We start from the raw sequence: 21518 nt of genomic DNA on the forward strand, positions 1-21518 counted from the left end.
TCACTAGATGAAGTCAAGAATACAGCATAGATGATGGAATCGTGATAGAATCGTGAATAGAATAGTGACAATAGAATCAGTAAACCTGATGACAGATTGCTGTGGTCTAAATGTAAGTCCTTCAAAATTCATATGTTGAATCCTAATCACCAAGGTGATTATATTAGAAAGTAGGGACCCTTGGAGATGATTAGGTCATGAGTACTTCACCCTTATGAATGAGATTTACGTCCTTACAAAAGAGGTCTCAGAAAGCTGCCTTCCTCCTCCCACTATGTTAGGACATGGCAAGAAGGCACCATTTATGAACTAGAAATCACCAGACACTAAAGCTTCTGGTACCTTGATCTTGGACTTCCCAGCCTCCAGAACATGAAAAACAAATTTGTTATTTAACGGCAACATGATCTAAGATATTTTATTACAGACTAGAACACAAATCAATAGAATTTGTCCAATCTGAACAACAAAGAAAATATAGACTGAAAAATAAGGCAACTCTTTCTCAGGAATATTTGAGACAATAGCAACAGAGCCAACATGCATATCTTCAGTTTCAGAAGACAAAAAGAGAGAGATTGGAAAAGTAGTAAAAGATGTAATAGTTAAAAACTTCCCCTGCTGGTAAAAGACGTAATGAATCTACAGGTTCAATAAGATGAGCAAATAATTGGCTAATCGCAAAGAAGCCCAGGTCAAGAAACACCATAATTAAATTTCTGAAAACTAAAGCCAGGGAAAAAATCTTGAAAGCAGCTAGAGAGAAATGATGCATTACTTATAGGGAAAAACCAATTGGAATGACAGCAGATTTCTCACTGGAAACTACAGAGGCCAAAAATAAGTAGCTCAACATTTTTCAGCTACTGAGACAAAATAACTGTCAATGGCAAATTTTATATTCATTGAAGATATCCTTCAGGAATGAAGAAGAAGAATGAAAACCTTCTCAGGCAAAAAAAAAAAAAAAAAAAAAAAAAAAAAAAAAAAAATCTAAGAGAATGTTTGCCAGCAAGGTGACTTTTAAAGAATGGCTAAAGGTCGTTCTCTAAACAGACAGGAAATGATAGGAGAAGAAGGATAGAACTTTCAGAAAAGAAAGAACATAAGAATGAATAAAAACATTGTAAACTAGATTACTTAGTATGCCTTTTTAATAGACTGCTTTTAGAGCAATTTTAGGCTCAATGCAAAACTGAATAGAAGGTACAGAGATTTCCCATATAGTTCCTGCCCTAACTTGTGCATGGCCTCCCTTACTATAAAAATCCCCCATCAGAGTGGTATATTTATTACAGCTGATGAACATTACCCATCATTATCACCCAAGTTCATACTTTGCATTAGGGTTCACTCTTGGAATTGTACATTCTGTGGGTCTGGATAAATTTATAATGACATGTATCTACTATTGTACAGAATAGCTTCACTGCCCTAAAAATCCTCTGTGCCATGCCTCCCCCAACCCCTGGCAGCCACTGATCTTTTTACTGTCTCTATAGTATTGTCTTGTCTAAGACATCATCCAGTTGAAATAACATAGCATGTAGGCTTTTGGATTCTCTTCTTTCACTCAGTAAATACCTTTAAGTCTCCATGTCTTTTTCATGGCTTGATACCTCATTTCTTTTTAGCCCTAAATAATATTCCATTGCTTGGAGGTACCACCATTTATTTAGCAATTCAACTACTGATTGACATCTTGGTTACTTCTAAGTTTGGGAAATTATGAATAGAATTGCTATAAATAGCCATGTGCAGGTTTCTGTGTGCACACGTTTTCCATTCCTTTGGGTAAATACCAAGGAAAATGATCACTGAACTATGTGGTAAGAAATCACCAAACTGTCTTCCAAAATAGCTATACCATTTTGCATTCTTACCAGCAATGAATAAGACTTCTTGTTGTCAGCATTTAGTCTTGTCAGTGTTCTGGATTTTGGCCATTCTAACAGACATGTAATGGCACCTCATTGTTGTTTTAATGTGTGTTGCCCTAATGACATATGATGTTAAGCATTTTTAATATACTCATTTGCCTGTTATATATCTTCTTTGGTGAGGTGTCTGTTAAGGTCTTTGGCCCATTTTTTGATGAGGCCCATTTTTTGATGAAGTTGTTTTCTTATTGTTGAATTTAAAATGTTATTTGTGTATTTTGAATAACAGTCTTTCATTAGATGTATCTCACAATCCATGGCTTGTCTTTTTATCCTTTTGACATTGTTTTTCACAGAGCAAAGAATTTTCATTTTAATAAAATTTAGTTTACCAATTCTTTCTTTCATAGATCATGGCTTTGGTGTTGTATCTAAAAAGTCATTACCAAATACAAAGTCATATGGACTTTCCTCTAGATCTTCTAGGAGTTTTATGGTTTTACATTTTACATTTAGGCCTGTGATCCATTTTGAGTTACTTTTTGTGAAGGGTGTAAGGTCTATGTGTAGATTTATGCAGGGGTTTTTGTATGCTGATGGCCCGTTGTTATAGCAGCACTGGTTGAAAAAGCTATCTTTTCTCCATTATATTGTTTTTGCTCCTTTTTCAAAGGTCAGTTGATTATATTTATGCGAGTCCATTTCTGGACTTTCTATTCTGTTTCATTTGTCTGTTCTTTCATCAACACTATACTGTCTTAATTACTGTAGATTTGTAGTAAGTCATGGAATCAGTAGTGTCAGTCCTCCAACTTCGTTCTTCTTCTTCAGTTTTGTATTGGCTATTGTGAGTCTTTTGCCTCTCCTACTAGGCTTTAGAATCAGTTTGTTGATATCCGCAAAATAACTTGCTCAGATTTTGATTGCGATGACATTTAATCTATAGATCAACTTGGACAGAACTGACATCTTAACAATATTGACTTTCCTCTCCATGAACATAGAATATCCCACCATTTAATTAGTGATTTTTTATTCATGACTTTTTGAAATAATATTTAATATCTAAATCAAAAATTATAAAACCATATGATGTGGTGCTCTGTGTAGGTTGAAGAAATACTTCAAACAATTTGGCCAGGGGCAGTGACTCATGCCTGTAATCCAAGCACTGTGGGAGGCTGAGGTGGACAGATTGCTTGAGCCCAAAAGTTCGAGACCAGCCTGGGCAATGTGGCAAAATCCTATCTCTACTAAAAATACAAAAACAATCACCTGGATGTGGTGGTATGCATGTGCAGTCCCAGCTACTTGGGAGGCTGAGGTAGGAAGATTGCTTGAGCCCAGGAGGCAGAGGTTGCAGTGAGCCAATATCACACGACTGTGCTCCAGCCTGAGTGACAGAGTGAGACTCTGTCTCAAATTTTTTAAAAAGAACTGAAAAATTATATTTTAAAATTGGAAGGGTAAAGGGACCTAAATGAAAGTTAGGTTTCTGTACTTCACTCAAGTGGTAGCACAACACTAGTAAACTATGATAAGTTATGTATGTACTGTAATACTTCAAGCAACCACTAAGAAAATATAGAATGTGATATATTCTAAAACACACTAAATAAGTCAAGATGGTATCCTAAAATAATGTTCAAATAACCCACAGGAAGGTAAGAAAACAAAAACAATAGACAAATGAGAAACAGAAAAAACAAATAATAAAGTGGCAGATTTAAACATTGACATATCCATAATTATCCTAAATTTAAATGGCTTAAATACCACAATTAAAAGACAAAGATTGGTAGAATAAATTTTTTTAAGTCTAAAAATATGCTATCTGCAAGAATCCATTTCAAATATAATGACATAGGCAGTTTGAAAGCTAAAAGATGAAAAGAGTTAAGCCATGTGAATGCTAATCAAAAAGAAACATAGAAATCAGTATATTTATGTCAGATAGGGTAGACGTCAGAAAAAAGAACATCACTAAAGACAGAAAAAGACATTATAATTATAAAAGGACCAATCCACAAAGAACACATAACAATCCTAAATGTGTACATACCAAACAACAAAGCCTCAAAATATATAAAACAAAAACTGATAAATCATAAGATGTAGCAGTCTAGGACCATCCAAAGATAGAAATCATGCAATAGGTTAAACAGATAAAGTTTAATACAAAGTATTGCTATTATAAAAATAATCACTTTAAGATATAGGGAAACTCCATATGGTAACCTCACACTGAGAGAGAGCACCTAAAAAAGGGAAAAACTTGGAAGAGATAGAGATCTCACTAGAAAAGATATGGTTCAGCCCACCAAACAGCAGAGAAGTTAACTGATTTGGCCAGGCCAGAGTTGTTCTGGAGTTTCTGGGATAACAACAAACCATCCTTACAAATACAGGTGGGGAAGCAAACCATCAGCAACTCGCGGTATGGGTGTACAGTAGGATGGCAGGCATCAATGTGGACAGCAGGCCTTCCTTTAGCGCACACAAGCCAGCTGGGAGCTTGCAAAGATGTAAGCTCAGATAAAGGTTAGCCTCAGCCTGATTCCAGGGGAGCTCTGGAAAATAAATGGCATCACAGAGTTGTCCCACTCTCTTAGTTAGTCATTTATTGCAAGGTACTCCCAAGGAGAAAGCATAACCTCAGGGATTTTCAGAGAAGGTAACTCCCATAATCAATGACAATTCAAAGGAGAAATGTTCATTTGGGGGTTGATATTAATCAACAGTCTCAGAACCAGTAGATGGGTATGCAAGCCTAGTAAAGGGATCTTGGGTGTCAACAGCAATTGCTACAGCAGCTGACTGAAGAAGCCAGGGAACAAATAACACATTAAGTTAAAGAAAAAAGAATAAATTTTTCTTTAGAGAAAGTAATCAGAAAACACAAAAAGTAGTAACTAATAAATCCAAAAGCTGTCTCTTTGAAAGCAACAACCACAAGAGGTTGTTGTTGAATATTGTTCTGGTGGTATCAGCCAATGCAATCAAACAAGGGAAAAATTAGAGACATCAAAATTGGAAAGGAACAAGTAACACCATTACTATATGTGCAGATGCACATAGCAGGTTGATTTACTGATGACACCTGTGCTTCATCTCTCCCTGACTCTTGCCCTTTGACACTCCAGTTCTCATTTAAGAGGCATGGTCTATTTTCCTACTTCTTAAATCTGGGCTTAGCCAATGGAACATGCTTTGGCCATTAAAATATTGGTAGACCTGAGAAAAGCAAACACTTGAGTTAAGTGCTTATGCGTTTTCCTATCTGTCTTGCTCCACATGAATGCTAATGAAAAAAAACAGTATCATATCCTGTGATTTTCATGGGAATATCCCTGAGCTGAGCTAAAAATATGCCTACACTAGCCTGCTTGGGGGTAATATAAAGTAAGAGATATGTAAGAACACCTCACTTGTCTTGGCCGTAACCATCCTACACCAACCTACCTCTAGGCAACCCTCAAATATGTGGGAGTCCAACCAAGGTCAGAGGAACTGTCTGTCCAATTCACAGCTGACAAAAATACATGAACAAGTTAAGACCAGAAGGTTCTCCCAGTCATGCACAGATGCACGAACAATAATAAACAGCTGTCATTTTGAGCTACTATATACTGCATTATAGCTGACTATAATATGATTGTATACCTGGAAGCCCCTACCACAATCAACTAACAACTCCTACAAAAATAAGAGATTCAACAAAGGATACACAAGAAATCAGTAGCTTTTATAAAGATACATTAAAAACCCTCTTCACGTTTCTTAGGCCTGTGCACGAAAGTGCTCCCATTGCTGCTGTTGGTGTTTGGATGCAGACAAGCTGGGAAAACTGACAGAGGGATCTGAGGCAGAGGAGAGGAAGGAGGGAATAAGCAAACTTTCTCCACTGGAGTGCCTCAGAAAAAGCCTCAAGAACCTGGAGATGATGTTGAAACCCTGAATCAACACATAATAATTTAATTCATCAAACTAGAAGAGATTCATTCTGGAAGGTGGGGAAGAAAGTTATGCACAGTTCATTCAATTAGTTACTAAGCATTTGGAACAGTTTAAATAAACAGAAAGTAAGTATTTATCAAATAAATAAATATGCTGAACTCTTATTTTATGACCATCACTTTGTGTTATATAATCTGCTCATCCTCATAAAACATTATCACCATCTTGCAAATAAGAAGCTGTGCTACCAGATTAGATTTGCCCAAAGTCCTATAAGACTTGCCCAAGGGCATACAGCAATTCAGAGACAGAGCTGACCACCCCACTCTCTACAAAATAGTCAGTTGCCATGGCAGGCACCTGTAGTCCCAGCTACTCAGGAGGCAGGAGGATGGCTTGAGCTGAGGAGTTCAAGGCTGCAGTGAGCTTTCATCACACTATTGTACTCCAGCCTGGGCAACACAGCAAGACTCTGTCTCTTAACAACAAAAAACAAAAGCAAAAAAACTTTCTCCACCTCTAAGGGGCTGTTCTGTAAACTTGTGGCAGACAGATGACTCAAATGCAGGCAAGAAGTCTGGAGGCCATCTGTGAGCAAGGAAATCTGTGGCCTGCTGAATGCTTTGGACAGAGGGAAGAGTGTATCCACAGAGCAGAGACTGCCTGCATGCAACCTGGTGGAAGAGGAACCAGGGAGCTGGCGTTTGTCCAGTATCAGGCTCTGACATCACCCCTCTGTGGCATGGGTGGGCATGAATGCCAGAAGCTGACAGTGGCTCCTCTCAGGATGTGGCTTTCCATATTTATGTGGGAATGTGATGTGATGACCAGGCCCCAGTGGTAATAACAAATTTGATGTAAGTGCATAAATAGGCACTTACCAGGAAATCTCTTGTGAGCCAGACATGGTGGTTCGCACCTGTAATCCCAGCACTTCAGGAGGCTGAAGGGGAAGGATCTCTTGAGCCCAAGAGTTTGAGACCAGCCTGGGCAACATAGAGACACTCCATTTCTATAACAAATAAAATTTTAAAAAAAGTTAAAGTTAGCTGGGCATGGTGGCACATTCCTGTAGTCCCAGCTACTTGGGAAGCTGGGGTGGGAGGATCACTTGAGCCTGGGAGGTTGAGGCTGCACTGAGCCATGATCATGCTACTGCACTCCAGCCCTGAGTGACAGAGCAAGACCCTGTTTCAAAAAGAGAAAGAGAAAATAAATCTTTTGTGAACTGCGTTAGAGTGAGTGAGTCATTCAAGCCTGGCAGCTCCGGCTGCTGGACAGAGGCTCTGAACCAGCCAGGCTGGGTTGCGGATCGTCCCTTGAGATAGTTCCCTGCCCAGTGACCTTCCTCTGTACCGAAGCTTCTCAAAGTATAGACTTGAGACTGGGCTCAGACTAACCACATCAGGACCACCTGAGAACTTGATAGAAATGCAAATTCTCCTGCCTTGTCCGCTGATCTACAAAATTAGAAACTATAGGAGTGGGGTCCGTGGTTCCGGGAATTAACAAGCCCTCCAGGTGATTCTGATGCCTGTTCCAGTTTGAGAACCACAATTACAGTTTCCCTTTCAAAACAGTTACCACTTTGCAAGGAGTGGGGTGGGGTTAAGGTAACAGGTTGAGAAATTCATAGTAGAGTGCAGGGGGTCTTTTCATAAGTTGAGTGAGGACTGCATCAGTGACTCTCAATGGGAAAGGTCAGGGGTTAGGAGAAACCTCCTTGTATTTCAGAAAATCTCCAGAGGAGAGGTTAATTTGCAAAAGCAAATTTTAAAGTTACTATAGTTTTGCTTTCTAGACCTGATTTTTTTTTAATTTATTTTTTTAAGAGACAAGTTATTGCCATATTGCCCAAGCTGGTCTTGAACTTCTGGATTCAAGTGATCCTTCCCGCTCGGCCTCTGAAAGTGCTGGGATTATAGGCATGAGCCTTGGTGCCCAGATTTTAATTTATTTTGAAATGTCAAATGGCATTACATGAAGGCTAACATAAACTGCCACCCAGTATTGATGGTTATTCCACCTCCTGTCCAATTCTCATCTTCAAACACAAAAACAAAACAAACAAAAAACCGATCTATCTACACACACACACACACACACACACGCAAACACACCCTAAGCTGGACTGAGAGGTAAAAGAAACATTCTATAGGATCTGCCTAAAGAGCTCACGAGGCGCGTTGGAGTCTTTATTGTGTGCCGTGCACTGTATCTGGCCCTATGAAGAGGATACAATAATACACAGCTAGTGGCTTCTGCAATCAAGGAGCTTACAAGAGAAAATTCAGAGGGAGACATTTTTCTGGTTGACAGATGTTGAAGTATCGAAGTGTGGGAGCTTTGATCAGAGTCTTGGTTTTTCGGTTTTGCCAGATAATAAAACACATGAGGTGAACTAATGGGAGATGAGGGTGAACAGATGGGTGCGGCTTGATTGCTGGGTTAGGAGGCACAGGAAGGCACAGGGGACAGAGGACTTCCAGTCCTTGGCAGTACTGTACTGCTCCATGCCCACGACTTGGGTCCAGGGCCGTACTCAGATCTGAGGTTAGACAGAATTGCTAATATTTATCCAGCGACCACATGTGCCAATCTAGGTGCTGTACATACATTAACTCATTCTTCATAGGAACCCTATGAAAGAGTTATTTGATGAGGAGACTCGGCATTCAAAGGAAATCGAAAGTGCCCAAGGTCACACCCTAGGCAGTGGTGGAGTCAGAATTTGAGTCCCTGGCACTTGCTCCGAAGCCACCGACAGTTCAGTGCGCTGTCCCCCGTGTCTGGGCTGGCTTGCTGGGTTGGGAATGGCAGAGGGATGGGACACTTGTTTTGGTGGGTAAATGTGGTCCAGAAGAAAGCCCTTTCTCCAAGCCTGAGCAATCTTTTTGGACAGGCAATCCATAGCAGAGCGCTCTGTGCGCCTGCTACGGAAGAAGCGCTGTAAGCCCCTTCCCACCAGACGGCGGTCCCTAAACCCACACACGAATCCTGGAACCTCCCGGGTCCCCATCTTCCAGGGCCGGGCTGCGGCTGAGGAACTGCGGGACGCACACCCCGCCTGGCTTCCCGGGGGCCCCGCGCCCCAGCCACGCCCCATCCGGGGGTCGCGGGAAGCTCCAAGGCCGGGTGGGTGTCGGAGGCGGACTGGGAGACTAGACTTCCCCGACTCTGGGCACCAGGGGGAGGAGCCGGGGCGGAGCAGCCCCACCCGGGGCACCCAGGTGGCACCCACCCTCACCACCCGCGGCCGGCGGGAGAGAAGGGGAGTGTGGAGCGCGGCGCGGGCGCGGTTGGGGCCCCAGAAGGCGGGGTCCGGCGGCAGGTGAGCGGCGCGGACTACAAGTCCCAGCACGCCCGGCCGCCCTGATCCGCCCCCGCCGCCGCTTAAAGTCTCCGGGTAGCCGCGGCTTTAGAGTTGCCGACGCAGCTGGGCGGGAGAGAGCGGCGGACTCGGCGTCCCGCTCTCCAGGCGTCCCGGCTCCGGCAGCACTGAGGGGCGCTTCTGGTCCAGCCCTCCCGGCTCGGGGTTCCCTGCCGAGGCGCCAGCGCCCCCAGGGTCCCCGCCGCGGCCCGGTTGCCGAGGCATGGATAGAGCGGAGCCCTCCTTGCCCTTCCCAGCTCTTCTCTCGAGGCCTTGCCCAGTCCTTCCTGAAGCCTGGCTTTGTTGACCACTCTCATTTCCTTCTCCTGGTCTTTTGATCCCAACGGTAGTTTTCTTTTGGTTGGTTGTGTTTTGTGTTGGCTTTTGCTGTATTCTCTTGCAGGCATTTCTGGTGCAAGTCGCTTTTTGCTGGCTGATTTAGTCCCTGAGTTTGGCCTCCACAACACAATCGTGATGTCGCTATGGGAAAGGGCCCCTCAAGTACTTGGTAGGACATTGAGGCATGCATTGATAACTCCAGGATGTGCAGGACTCTGGGGGAGGATGACATATTCACATCCTGACTCCATTCCTTGCCAGCTCTGTGATCCTGGGCAAGTTCTTTAACTGTCAACTTCAGTTTTCTTGTTAGTTAAAAGGGGATAAGAGTAGGTTCATTTTGGATTCTTTCAAGAGCCAGGATACAGAAGGAGTGCTCATCAGTGCCTGGTACTTAGAATGAGTTCCGTGCAGTGTTGTTGTTTTTTTTTTTTAGCCACCCTTTCACATGGCATTACTCTAAAACATTTTTTTTTGTGTTTCCCTATTATCTTCCTTTTGGTCATTTGAATTGCCACGTGATAGTGGATCTGTGGATCTGTGTAATTTGGCAAAGCATTTTCCTTGTTATTGGATGTTTTGGCTGTGTCCAGATGTCTGCAGTTATAAACAGTATGAATGGAATCATCTTTATACAGGCGCTTTATTTTCGTTCCTATTCTTATTTGTTTTCTTGGGGTAATTCCCAGGAATGGAATTACTGGGTCAAAGAGCATGGAGATGGGGAAAGAGAGAGAGAGAGAGAGAGTGTGTGTGTGTGTGTGTGTGCGCGTGTGTGTGGGGGAGAGAGAGAGAGAGAGAGAGAGAGACAGATAAGACTTGGCAAACTGTTCTCCATTTTTTTTTCTTTTTTGAGGAGATGAAGTCTCTCTCTGTTGCCTAGGTTGGAGTGCAGTGGCAGGATCTCGGCTCACTGCAACCTGCATCTCCCAGATTCAAGTGATCCTTCTGTCTCAGCCTCCTGAGTAGCTGGGCTTACAGGTGCACACCACCACACCCAGCTAATTTTTTGTATTTTTAGTAGAGAAAGGGTTTCACCATGTTGGCCAGGCTAGTCTCAAACTCCTGACCTCAGGTGATCCGCTTGCCTCGGCCTCCCAAATTGTTGGGATTACAGATGTGACCCACTGCACCTAGCCCCTCCATTTTAACTCCTTTTGAGTGATGGCTGCTTTAAAAATTATACTCCTGGGTAAGTGTCTCTTATATTTTTACAATTCATTCTGACCTTTGTACCTTTCTTCTCGCCTTTATTCTCTCTCTTTTTTGACCTTGTTAGATATTACTCATCTTGAATTTTCTATTTATTTCTCTTTTCTGTACATGCATTCAGTGACTTTTTTTGTTTTTCAGACAGAGACTATGTCCTCCAGGCTGGAGTACAGCGGCACAATCTCAGGTCACTGCAACCTCCGCCTTTCAGGTTCAAGTGATCCTCATGCTGCGTCCTGAATAGCTGGGAGCACAGGTATGAATTACTACACCCTGCTAATTATTGTATTTTTAGTAAAGACAGGATTTTGCCATGGTGTTAAGGCTGGTCTTGAACTCCAGGTCTTAAGTGATTGGCCTGCCTTGGCCTCCCAAAGTGCTTGGATTACCGGGTGTGAGCCCCCATGCCAGGCCCACTCAAGTGACTATTTATTGAGCATCTGCTGTGTACCTGGCACTGTTTCAGGCACTGGGGAAGGAGAAAGGAAGAAAATAGAAGGCTTCTTTGGAGAGAGATAATAAACACACCAAATAGATGTGCTCTCAGAAGAAAACTGGAAGTGAGTTAGAGAGAGGCCGGGCTGTGGAGGAGATGACTTCTTTAGATGGGGTGGTTGGGAAAGGCCTTCCCAGAGAGGGTGACCTCTGAGCCGAGTCTTGAAAGATGAGAAGACCACTGTAGCCTGGAGGAGTATTCCCAGCAGAGGGACTGGCTTGTGCAAGAGCTTTGAGGCAGAATCAAGCTTGGTGTGGTCAAGGGCTGGGGAAGAAGCTGGTGTGCCTGGAACACAGTGTCAGGGGAGGGTGATTGGCCTTGGAGCTAGGGAGGTAGGCAGGGGCATGGGTCTGTTTCTTCAGTTCTGGGCCCCAGGAGAGAATTAATGTACCATCTCAACAAACAGGTATCATCCCCCTTTCCCCTCCACCCTCCTGACCAGGTTTCATGCCAGGCACTGTTCTGGAATACAAGAGTGAATGAGGTGTATTGTGCCCTAGAAAGCCAGCTTAGCGGGGGAGTCTGTGCATGAGTAAACCCGTAGAAGGTGCTGATGAGGTGTGAATAAGGCCCATCAGGCCGCACAGCTGGTTCATCTCTGCACTGAGGTATGTAGGGACTTGCGAAATGTGTCTTGATTTGCACTGAGCTGTGTTCTGTGCTGCCAGTCTTCACTGTGGTGACTGAAACTCAGTTCTCTGATGTAAAGCCTGGGAGTCCTGGCCTGCTTGGGGCCATGTGAACCTCTGCTAGGGAAGGGGTCCTCAGTCCTGAGGTTTCCAGCTCAGATGTGGGGCTGCCGATACCAGGTATGAGTGTTTAGGCACCGTCTTATGGGAAACAAGCCCAAGAGACAGTCATGGAACCCCCTGCTCACTGAGCTGTCTGCCCCGTGCCTTTCTTCCCTGACTGCGGACTCCCATCGGTGGCTCTGGTTGGGAATGTGGACTTCGGGACATTGTGCTCCTCTTGGGTTTCTTCCTGTAGGATGGGGCAAAGAAGCAGGTATGAGATCTGAGCAGATGCTTCTGGGGTCTAGAGTATATTCACCTAGTGAGGTGTGGCCCTCAGGGCAGCACCTGGAAATGGCCTGGTGGAGATGTTGGCACCATTTCGTTTGGAGTAGGCTGAATGACTTGTAAGCCCTAGGGGGTTCTGATGTCATTGAGTTAGGAGCCTCCTTTGACTAGAGTTAACCAGCACCTTGGGTTCCTTGTTTGTGAGCTTGTTACTATTAAATAAATGGGAAGTAGGCTGGGCCCAGTGACTCATGCCTGTAATCCCAGCACTTTGGGAGGCCAAGATAGGCAGATTACCTGAGTCCAGGTGACCAGCCTGGCCAGTGTGGTAAAACGCTGTGTCTACTAGAAATACAAAAATTAGCCGGGCATGGTGGTGGCTGCCTGTAATTCCAGCTACTCAGGAGGCTGAGGCAGAAGAATTGCTTGAACCCAGGAGATGGAGGTTGCAGTCAGCTGAGATTATGCCATCGTACTCTAGCCTAGGTGACAGCGAGACTTCGTCTCAAAGTGAAAATAATAGGAATGAAGGGCCAGAATCCTGGGAATACATTGATTATAACTTGGGGCCCTATCCCTTTTTCCCACAGTTACGGCCAACGTGAAGTAGACTTGCCCGTGTTTTTTGGGACAGGGTCTCGCAGTGTTGTCCAGGCCGGAGTTCAGTGGCACCATCATGGCTCACTGCAGCCTCTCTCTACCTCTCTGGCTCACCTTCAGCCTTCCAAATATCTGGGACCATAGCTGTATTCCACCATGCCCAGCTGGTGCCCAGTTTCAGGTAGCAAGATTCTGACAGCAGTTCTCTCAGTTAACTTCTCAGTGATGATAACTTTATGAGCCCACGTAGGGCTCATAAGCCTAGATAATAAGGCCCAGAGTCACACAGTAACTGGCAGAGCTGAATTGTCTGAATTTCCATTTGTGTTCATTTCATTTCCCCCTTTAGCAATGTGCTTGATCTTGGGTCTTGTCCAGAGCAGAAAGATAATACAAGGCTTGGATAATGCTCAGCATTTTTGAAGAAGTAATGCTGAGTGGAAATGGATTTGGCAAGTCTTGTTTCTCACACCATTGGAATGGGAGTCCCTCACAGTTGCAGACAGGATGAAGTATCAGAGTGTGGGGATCTGGATTAACAGTCGGCCATTTGCAGAAAGGAAGCTGCAAAGCAAGAGGTGGGGGCTTCAGGCTGAGCAGGAAGGTGGGAGAGGGGCAGCCTGCGGGGCTGGGGTGTGGGCAGCAGGTGAGCAGAGGCCTTTATCTGATCATCTCAACTAATTTTGCCTCTGCTTGGAAGGGTTCTGGCTACAAAGGCAACATAGCAGGTAGCTCTTGGGTCTGATGGTGACAGGCACAGTGGTATTTTAAAGGCTAATGGTACATTTTAGGAGAAAGAAGGTGACAAGTCCCTGGGGAGAGTCCCTGTGGTGGCCCTGACTCACTGTGGCACAGGGGACAGAACAGAGCAAGGAAGAATCCATTAATGAATGGAAACTTGTCTTTTTAGGGACAGGAAACTTTTTCTGTGTGGTTGGTTGACCTGGTGGTTTATGAAGAGAGGTGAACATATGAGACAAAGCGCCAGGCCACTCTCACAACTGCATCTTTGACAATTTTGAGAGTTTTAGAAGTAGTTAAAAAAAAGAAAAAGAGAACCCAAAAGTCAAAGACCTTGTTTACTCGCATTACCTGTGTACAGCTAGCCATGTGGGCTGCAATTGGCCATGTGATCCCTCCCACTGGACCTCTAAACCAGAGGGGGCTTCTGACTTTTTTTAGAAGGCTTAGGCAGCCTCAAATGGCCAGACCTTGTCTCGAGCATCTACCAGCTTAAGCTAAACTTCCCCTCTGGGCCTGTTTGGTTGAAGCAGTTTTCTGGTCTGGCAGGATTTGTTATCTTAGCACCCAGGTCGTCAAAGCCCTAGTCCTACTTGTCACAGCAAATGGGCCCCTCTCCCCTTGCAGCTGTAAGCTAGGCGCTGCTTATATTCCAAAAGTCAGACCTGCTGTTCTTCCTATAAAGCTCTACTGGGCCCTGGATGGCTTCTGCCTTTGGATGTGAGGCTGGGAGGATGCGCAGCACCTCATGCTGCTTAAGAGCACAGGTTCTGATGGTTGACAGCCTGGATTCAGACTGCTCTGCCTTTCTGGCTTGCTGTGTGTCTTTGGGCAAGTAGCTTACCTTTTCTGAGCAATAGTTTCCTCATCTATGAAATGGGGATTACAATGGGGTTGTTTTTCATAGTGAGATGAGCCATAGGGAAGCAAAATCCCTGGTGTAGAATGAGAATATTTTTATACGATAATATTACTATTTATTTTCTTGACAAATGTTTAATTAGTACCCAGTAGGGACTGGGCACTTTTCTCAGCTCTGGAGAAAATGGCAGTGAACAAAATGGACAAGACCATAGACCTTGTGGACCTCACGCTTTAGTGTCGGGAGGAGACATTCAGATGACAAGAAAGTAAGTAAAGCCTAGAGCAGTGGCCACACCTGGAGTCCCAGTCACTTGGGAGGCTGGGGCAGAAGGATCACCTGAGCCAGAGTTCAATACAGCCTGGGTAACAGTGAGATTCCCATCTCTGAAAAACCACACACTAAGGAAAATGTGTTATCTGTTAAGTGGTGAGAGTGCTGTGGAGAAAATCAAGGCAGGGAGGGGTGCCTGGGTGGTAGTATGATTTTAAGTGAGTGGTCAGGATGGCTTTGCAGAGGAGGTGATATTTGAGTAAAGACCTCAAAAGGGTAGAGGACTCCACAGGGATACAGCTGGAAAAGAGCTTTGGAAGCCAAGGAACAGCTCACGTGGAAGCCGAAGGGGAGTGAGCCCAGGTTGTTGGAAAACGCTGGCGCCAGAGGTGAGGCCATGAGGGGCCCTAGGGAGCACATTTAGGGAGGTGCTTGCTCTCTAGTACCCACTGTACTCTCAGGACGCTGAGCCCAGGTGTGAAGGAGGGAAGAATGATAAGAGAAGGTGGGAAGAAGTGCTTGGTTTTATTTGGTCCCTGCCTCCTGTAGGATTCACAGGGGATTTTGAAACTCATGTCTTAATAAAAAAATGGAGTTTGGGGGCTGGTACGCTAACCTATGGACTTACAGAAAGTCACTTTCTGACTGTGTGGGCAGCTGACAGAGCCCTGGCCCAGGGCCTCGCTGAGGGCGTCAGGTGAGTGAGCCACGTTTATTCATCCGGCAGCTTTTGCAGAGCTCCCACGGCAGGAGATCATGCTGGCACATGCCTGGTATTACTCTCTTCACCTATGACATGAGGACAGTGATGCCCTTCTGTCCACTCCGTCCTTCCTGGAGTGTTCCTCCTGAGGCAAGAATGCAATAGAAAAGCAAAGCAGAATGCATAAGACTATTCACATTATCCATAATACAGAAAAGAATGAAAATGAGGTAGCTGTCCAGTGGTGAGGGGAGGTTTGGCAGACAGTGGCATAACACATGATTGGTGGGTCATCACACACACAGATGTCAATCACAGAGGCTGGGTGAGAACATGAGCTTATTCATAGTACCACACCAAGGGAAATACACAGCATGTAAAATTGCATGTACGTGGCATTTATAGTACTGTAAATATGTGATGATATGCCTGCAGATGGGGAAAATGAGTTGAAATGAGTTATGGTTTTACTGTTTTTCTTTTGGAAAATCCTTTATTATTGCTATAATTGCATTCCTTTGTTGATTAAAGTCATATGTTTGTGAGTGCCTCCTACCTATCAGGCTCTGAGAAGGTGCTTGGGTACAGTAGTGGACTGGACCACGGCCCCTGCCCCTGGGGGATGCTTGAGCCCCCACCCCTTCTCAGTGCTCAAGGACTGAAGGCTAATGAAGTGGTACAAATTCAAACTTTCTGGAATAAAATTGGGGATTGGTCTTTAGGTTCTCTGCAGGGTGCTTGTTGAGGCAGTCCCAGATTCTGCTGAGAAGTGGGGACGTTTCCAGAGTTGCCACCTCCTCCTGAGGGTAGAAAGCTCAGGGGAGGAGGGCTCCCTGAGTCTTGGCTGTTGGGACTTGAGCAGTGCTGGGGTGCTGCTGGTGATCCCACCTTCCCAGGGAGTGCCCCTGCCCTTTTGATCATGGTGCCCTTGGTATGAGGGGCTGTCCTGGGAAGGAGACTGCAGCTGTGGGCTCATCTCCTAGGTGTCCAACACTCACAGGGTCCACATTGCCTGTGATGTGCCTTGGGAAGCCTGTAGTTGGCTCAGAAGTACTGAAATGTTGGACAGCCACAGATGGTTCATGCTGCCCCCACTCTGGGTGTTTGGATAATGGTGGTGCTGATGAGGACGTTTGTAACTACAGCACACATGAGAGGCCTGCTGTCTGTGTTCTGGGCTCTCAGATAGCACTGGGAATACTGTGCCCCACCAGTCCCTCCATTACAGGTGACAGGTCCCAGTCCAGACCCCAAGAGAGGGTTCTTGGATCTCACATGAGAAAGAATTCAGGGCAAGTCCATAGAGTAAAGTGAAAGCAACTTTATTAGGAAAGTAAAGGTTTGAAAGACTGGCTACTCTGTAGAACAGCCCTGAGGGCTGCTGGGTGCCCATTTTTATGGTTATTTCTCGATGATATGCTTAATAAGGGGTGGATTATTCGTGCCTCCCCTTTTTAGACCATATAGGGTAACTTCCTGACGTTTCCATGGCATCTGTGAAGTGTCATGGCGCTGGTGGGAGTGCAGCAGTGAGGACAATCGGAGGTCACTCTTGTGGCCATCTTGCTTTTGGTGGGTTTTAGCTGGCTGCTTTGCTGCAACCTGTTTTATCAGCAAGGTCTTTATGACCTGCGTTTTTTGCTGACCTCCTATCTCATGCTGTGACTTAAAGTGCCTAACTATCTGGGAATACAGTCCAGTAGGTCTCAGCCTTCTTTTACCCAGCTCCTTTTCAAGATGGAGTTTCTTTGTTTCACACACCTCTGATACCTCCAGCTGCCCTGGAAAACCGGAGTTCGGCTCTCACTTACCATTGTACAGGGAGTAGGGAACTGAATCCCAGAGAGGTGAGTTAGCCTCTTGTAGGTACACCAGCGGTGACAGGCTGAGATTTGAATTGTAATACTACATGACATATTCAGGTTTAAAAAAAAATCTTTTAAGTAGAATTGACAAGTCAGAAAGATGAGTACCTCCTGACTTTGAATATTACCTGCTAAACAAATAAGTTTAGGAAGTGTAGGTCTGGGCTTTAGGTCAGACATACATGGATTCAAGCCCTGGCTTGCCCTTTAGTAGCTGCGTGACTTTGGTATATTATGTAACTCCTCTGAAGGTCAGCTCCTCACTTGGAACATGGAAGTCGTGGCATAGACCTCACTGGATATAAGAATTCCATGTTAAGGCACCTAGCACAGTACCTGATGCATATCATGTGCTTGCTTGAATACTGCTTCTGAAAATCTGCTAATCATTGGGGAAGTCCTATCTCAGAGTAATTCAATCAGAAACTCTGAGATTAGGGCCTGCAAATTGGTTTTAAAATTGGTTTTAAAACAAAAGGAAAATCCTCCCCAAATGGTTCTGGTGGGCCACAGAGCTTGAAACTCTAGTCCAGTAGAAAAGTACTGACTGGTATTATGGAACGTAGCTTTTCCTCCTCACCTTGCTGTAAACCAGCCTTGTCCTGTTGCCCCAATCCTTAGACTCCATCTCGGTAAAACAAGGAAGGTAGACCTCTCTGAGGTCCTAACACTAAATAAAATAATTAAATAATCAGAGAGAGGAGTTTTGTAGAACCTCACATTTCTGATGGCTCAGAATGTTAACCAGACAAGACCTTATAGAGTTCCAAGGACTTGCTTTAAGAAGTCTAGGGCCTGGGTTTTTTTAAAGCTGAAATTAGAGTTTTGAAAACATCTCTTTGGCAAAACATATCTAAAGTGTTCCCATTTTTTTCTAGGTAAAAAGCAGTGCGCTCCGGGCCTTGGACATCAGCTTCGTTGTCTGCAACCGTCTCATATGGAAAAACCCACACTTGCAGAAATCATTGAGGAGTCTATCCAGGCCCTAATTTCCACTGTCCTAACAGAAGCTGCCATGACAGTCAGTGGAACGCTTGTTATGCAATGGGAAATGTATTTAGAAATCCTGCCCTTCCATTAGGTAAGAAAGTTTCCCTTTTCTCCCTGGTGGAAAGCCTCTTGGGACAGCACACAGCAGTCTACATTGTTGTTAAAAACATCTGTCACATGTTATTTACCATAGTATTGGGAAGAAATGGAGACATACTGAAAGCAAGTTTAGGGGAACATTGAAATACATCATTATCTATACAGTGGGATATATAATGGGATATTTTGTTGCCATTTAAAATTACAAGAATTTGGTAATCCGGAAAAATACTTCTGATATTAAACAAACGAAAGCAGGTATTAAATAATTTCCACAGAGTGATTGCAATAGATGGATAGAAAAGGACTGAAAGGAAATTGGCCTAATTATTAACAGTGATTGCCTCTGGATGAGTAGGATTTTTTCTGTTTTCATTTTTCTCAATTGTCTGCAATAAGCATATATTGTTCTAATAAGAAGAAAGAAAGGAAAAAACTGGAATGAGGGGATATAAACTGGAAATCCCCTATGAACTGTGTACAGAATGGATGCCATTAATGTAAGAGGGCATCTATCTCTAATTAGTGGCATGCCATGTACCCTGAGATGTCATTCAGGACCATTGGCTGCTTAGGTGTATGGATGGGAGCCTCTGAATCTTGCTCACTTTGAATGCCAGCATATGCTTTATTGCGTCTCTCTCAGAAGATCTGAAACCTAAGGCTGTGTTCCTGGAGAGGAGAGCATGCATCAAGCAAGGGAAGTCCGACTCTGCTCCCCTTTAATGCCCAGAGCATCCAGGCAGAGCAGTCAGCTGGAGCCTGTGGAGAAGTAGCTTCCCGGCTTCTAAAGCTGAGGAAGTCAACTGAGGGTGACCTTTGGGGCTGGAGCTCTTTGAGGTGGATGTCCACCTTCTGGAGAGCTGAGATAGCCTTGAAACCAGGGCACCTCAGTGGTGGTTGGCTCCTACCTGCCTTCCTGTCTGGCTCTTACCCTCAGCCTACTAGAGAGATAGAAGTTGATCTAGAGAGGGGACTACATGACCTGGAGGGAAAGTGAAGCTCCAAAGAGGCAGGAAGTTGGAGAACGAGAAAGCATCCAGTAGCAGAGCTATCAGGAGCCACATATGAAAAGGGAGCCAGAAACTGACAAAAGACTGTGACTGACAGGTTGGAGTGTGAGAGCCTCATTGCCCTAGCACTGGCCCATTGTCAATGGCAGTGGCATCCACCAAATGGAATGGGCCTGCTTGCCTGTCTTCAGAGGCCATAGAGAAGCAGGGAAGGGCTGTGAGAGTTAAGAGAAGCTGCATTCTACTCTGTCACCCATCTTGAGGAGTAAGGACACCCCAAAATGCAGTGGGTAGCAGTAGCTCTGCTAAGGAGGAAAGCAGGCTGTTTTCTAGGGCCTACAGGAACAGAGAAAAGATAGAAATCTGGGCATCTTATCCTTGAAATTGTAAGTTTTCTTTCTCTTTGCAATAAAATGTGCGACTTGCTATGGCCCGAGCAGTGTCTGGATGCTGCTGCGAGTGAGGAAATGATCCTTTCTGCTGCATGAACAGGGCTACCATATGTAGTGTGTGGTTTGCATGCTGCTCAGAAGTGCGCAACTGAGAGGACAGGTGGGGTTACAGTTCAGTCCCTGCTCTGCCACAAAGCCTTACCCCATGGGACAGATTCCTCCCAGAGAAGAAGCCTTTTTCTGAGTCACCAAAGGCTCTATATTGGGTAGCAGAGGCTCTAAGCATGTGGCAGGCTGATGTAGGGAAAGAGGGAGGTTTGGGGATTGGCAGCTGGCCACTTACTAGGAGTCTACAGTCAGTCACCACCCTGATCTTACAGGATGATTGTGAGAATGAAGTGAACACATAAAATGACTGTTGTGAGCACTTGTGTTTATGCTTCCTTCTGTCCCTCTCCCTCTCACCCCACCTATTTCTAAGTTTGCATGTGTTTTAATGACTGTGAATTTTTTCTAGCGACAGCCCCATGGACCTCCCAGGCCTACAGCACCCTGACATCAGTTGTGACATCATGCAAGGACTTCAAAGTGCACGTCAGATCTACCACCGCCCTTTCCGTCCCAGGCAAGAGAGACCAGTATGGGTCTGTTGACCAGTATGCTCGGATTGGATCTGGAATACATTGGTCACCGCCTTACAGAAGAGTGAAGACACTACAGTCTTTTTGGAATTCAAGTACTCTGCCAGCCTACAGACCCAAATCTGCCAGGCACTCATTTACTTCCTGAGGTTGGCCAGTGCCTCAGACTTGCTTTATATCAAAGAAACCCTTGAACTGAATGGGAATATGCTCCAGTCCTATATCCTACAGTTTCTAAAATAAGAAGCAGAGGGAGATGACACCGGAGCACCCGCTAGCCCCCAGGAAAGAGACCAAATGGTCAGAATGGCCCTGAAGTGCAGGGGCAGTGTCCAGGCACCGACTGGAGACACAGCCAGAAGGGCCATCATGGGCTTTGTAGAAGAGATCCTGGCCATTTGTTTTGACTCATCTGGATCACAAGGGGCACTCCCAGGGTTAACAAGTCAGTGAAGATCCCACCATAATTTCTAGGTGTCGAAGGTGGCAATAGGGAGCTTGAGCATAAGATATGTGGGATTTCATCTTAAGGGCAGAAACAATCCATTCGCTATTTATTTAGAATCACTTGGCAGCGATTTAAATTTTCACAGAGAGCTCAGCCACCTTGGGAGTGGCTCCACAGCACTGACCATGGTCAGGCTTGTTGGAACCTCTGACCTGTGCATTCAGGAGCCGAGGAGTCAGGTTGTATTAGGGGCCAAGCAGACAGGGGCTTTGAGGGCGTTTAGTCTCAGAAAAAAAAAAAAAAGAAGGCAGAGGATTTAGGAGTTAGAATGTTATATATTGTATCTGTAGTTTTGTAATAAACTAATGAAAAACAGTGTGTCCACAATCTCCTGTTGTTACCAAGTTGTATTTCTAGAAAGCTGCAAGCAGAGCTGCAGTGCAGCTGGTTTGTACTGCCACAGCTGCACGGGGCACTGGGACACTGACAACTCACGGTTGATAAGGAGCTGCTGCTCTGAGCTTCTGGAGTGGCCTTGCTCTCCCCGCCCCACCACCTTCCCTGCCACACCTCCCTACGATCCAGTAACTAGAGTTAATTCCCAGCAAGTGACCACAA

The 21518-nt window shown here is 44.9% G+C and overlaps 1 long non-coding RNA gene across 1 annotated transcript; it reads left to right on the top strand.

Moving 5' to 3' along the window:
- Window positions 1–9260: 9260 nt before the first annotated feature.
- LOC103790910 (uncharacterized) lies at window positions 9261–21273 on the top strand. Its single transcript, XR_013526063.1, has 5 exons — window positions 9261–9553; window positions 10430–10738; window positions 10900–11014; window positions 18196–18398; window positions 20329–21273. It is a non-coding gene; the product is annotated as an uncharacterized LOC103790910 (long non-coding RNA).
- Window positions 21274–21518: the final 245 nt, after the last annotated feature.

The sequence above is a fragment of the Callithrix jacchus genome, chromosome 14 (genome assembly GCF_049354715.1).
Source record: "Callithrix jacchus isolate 240 chromosome 14, calJac240_pri, whole genome shotgun sequence".
NCBI lineage: Eukaryota > Metazoa > Chordata > Mammalia > Primates > Cebidae > Callithrix > Callithrix jacchus.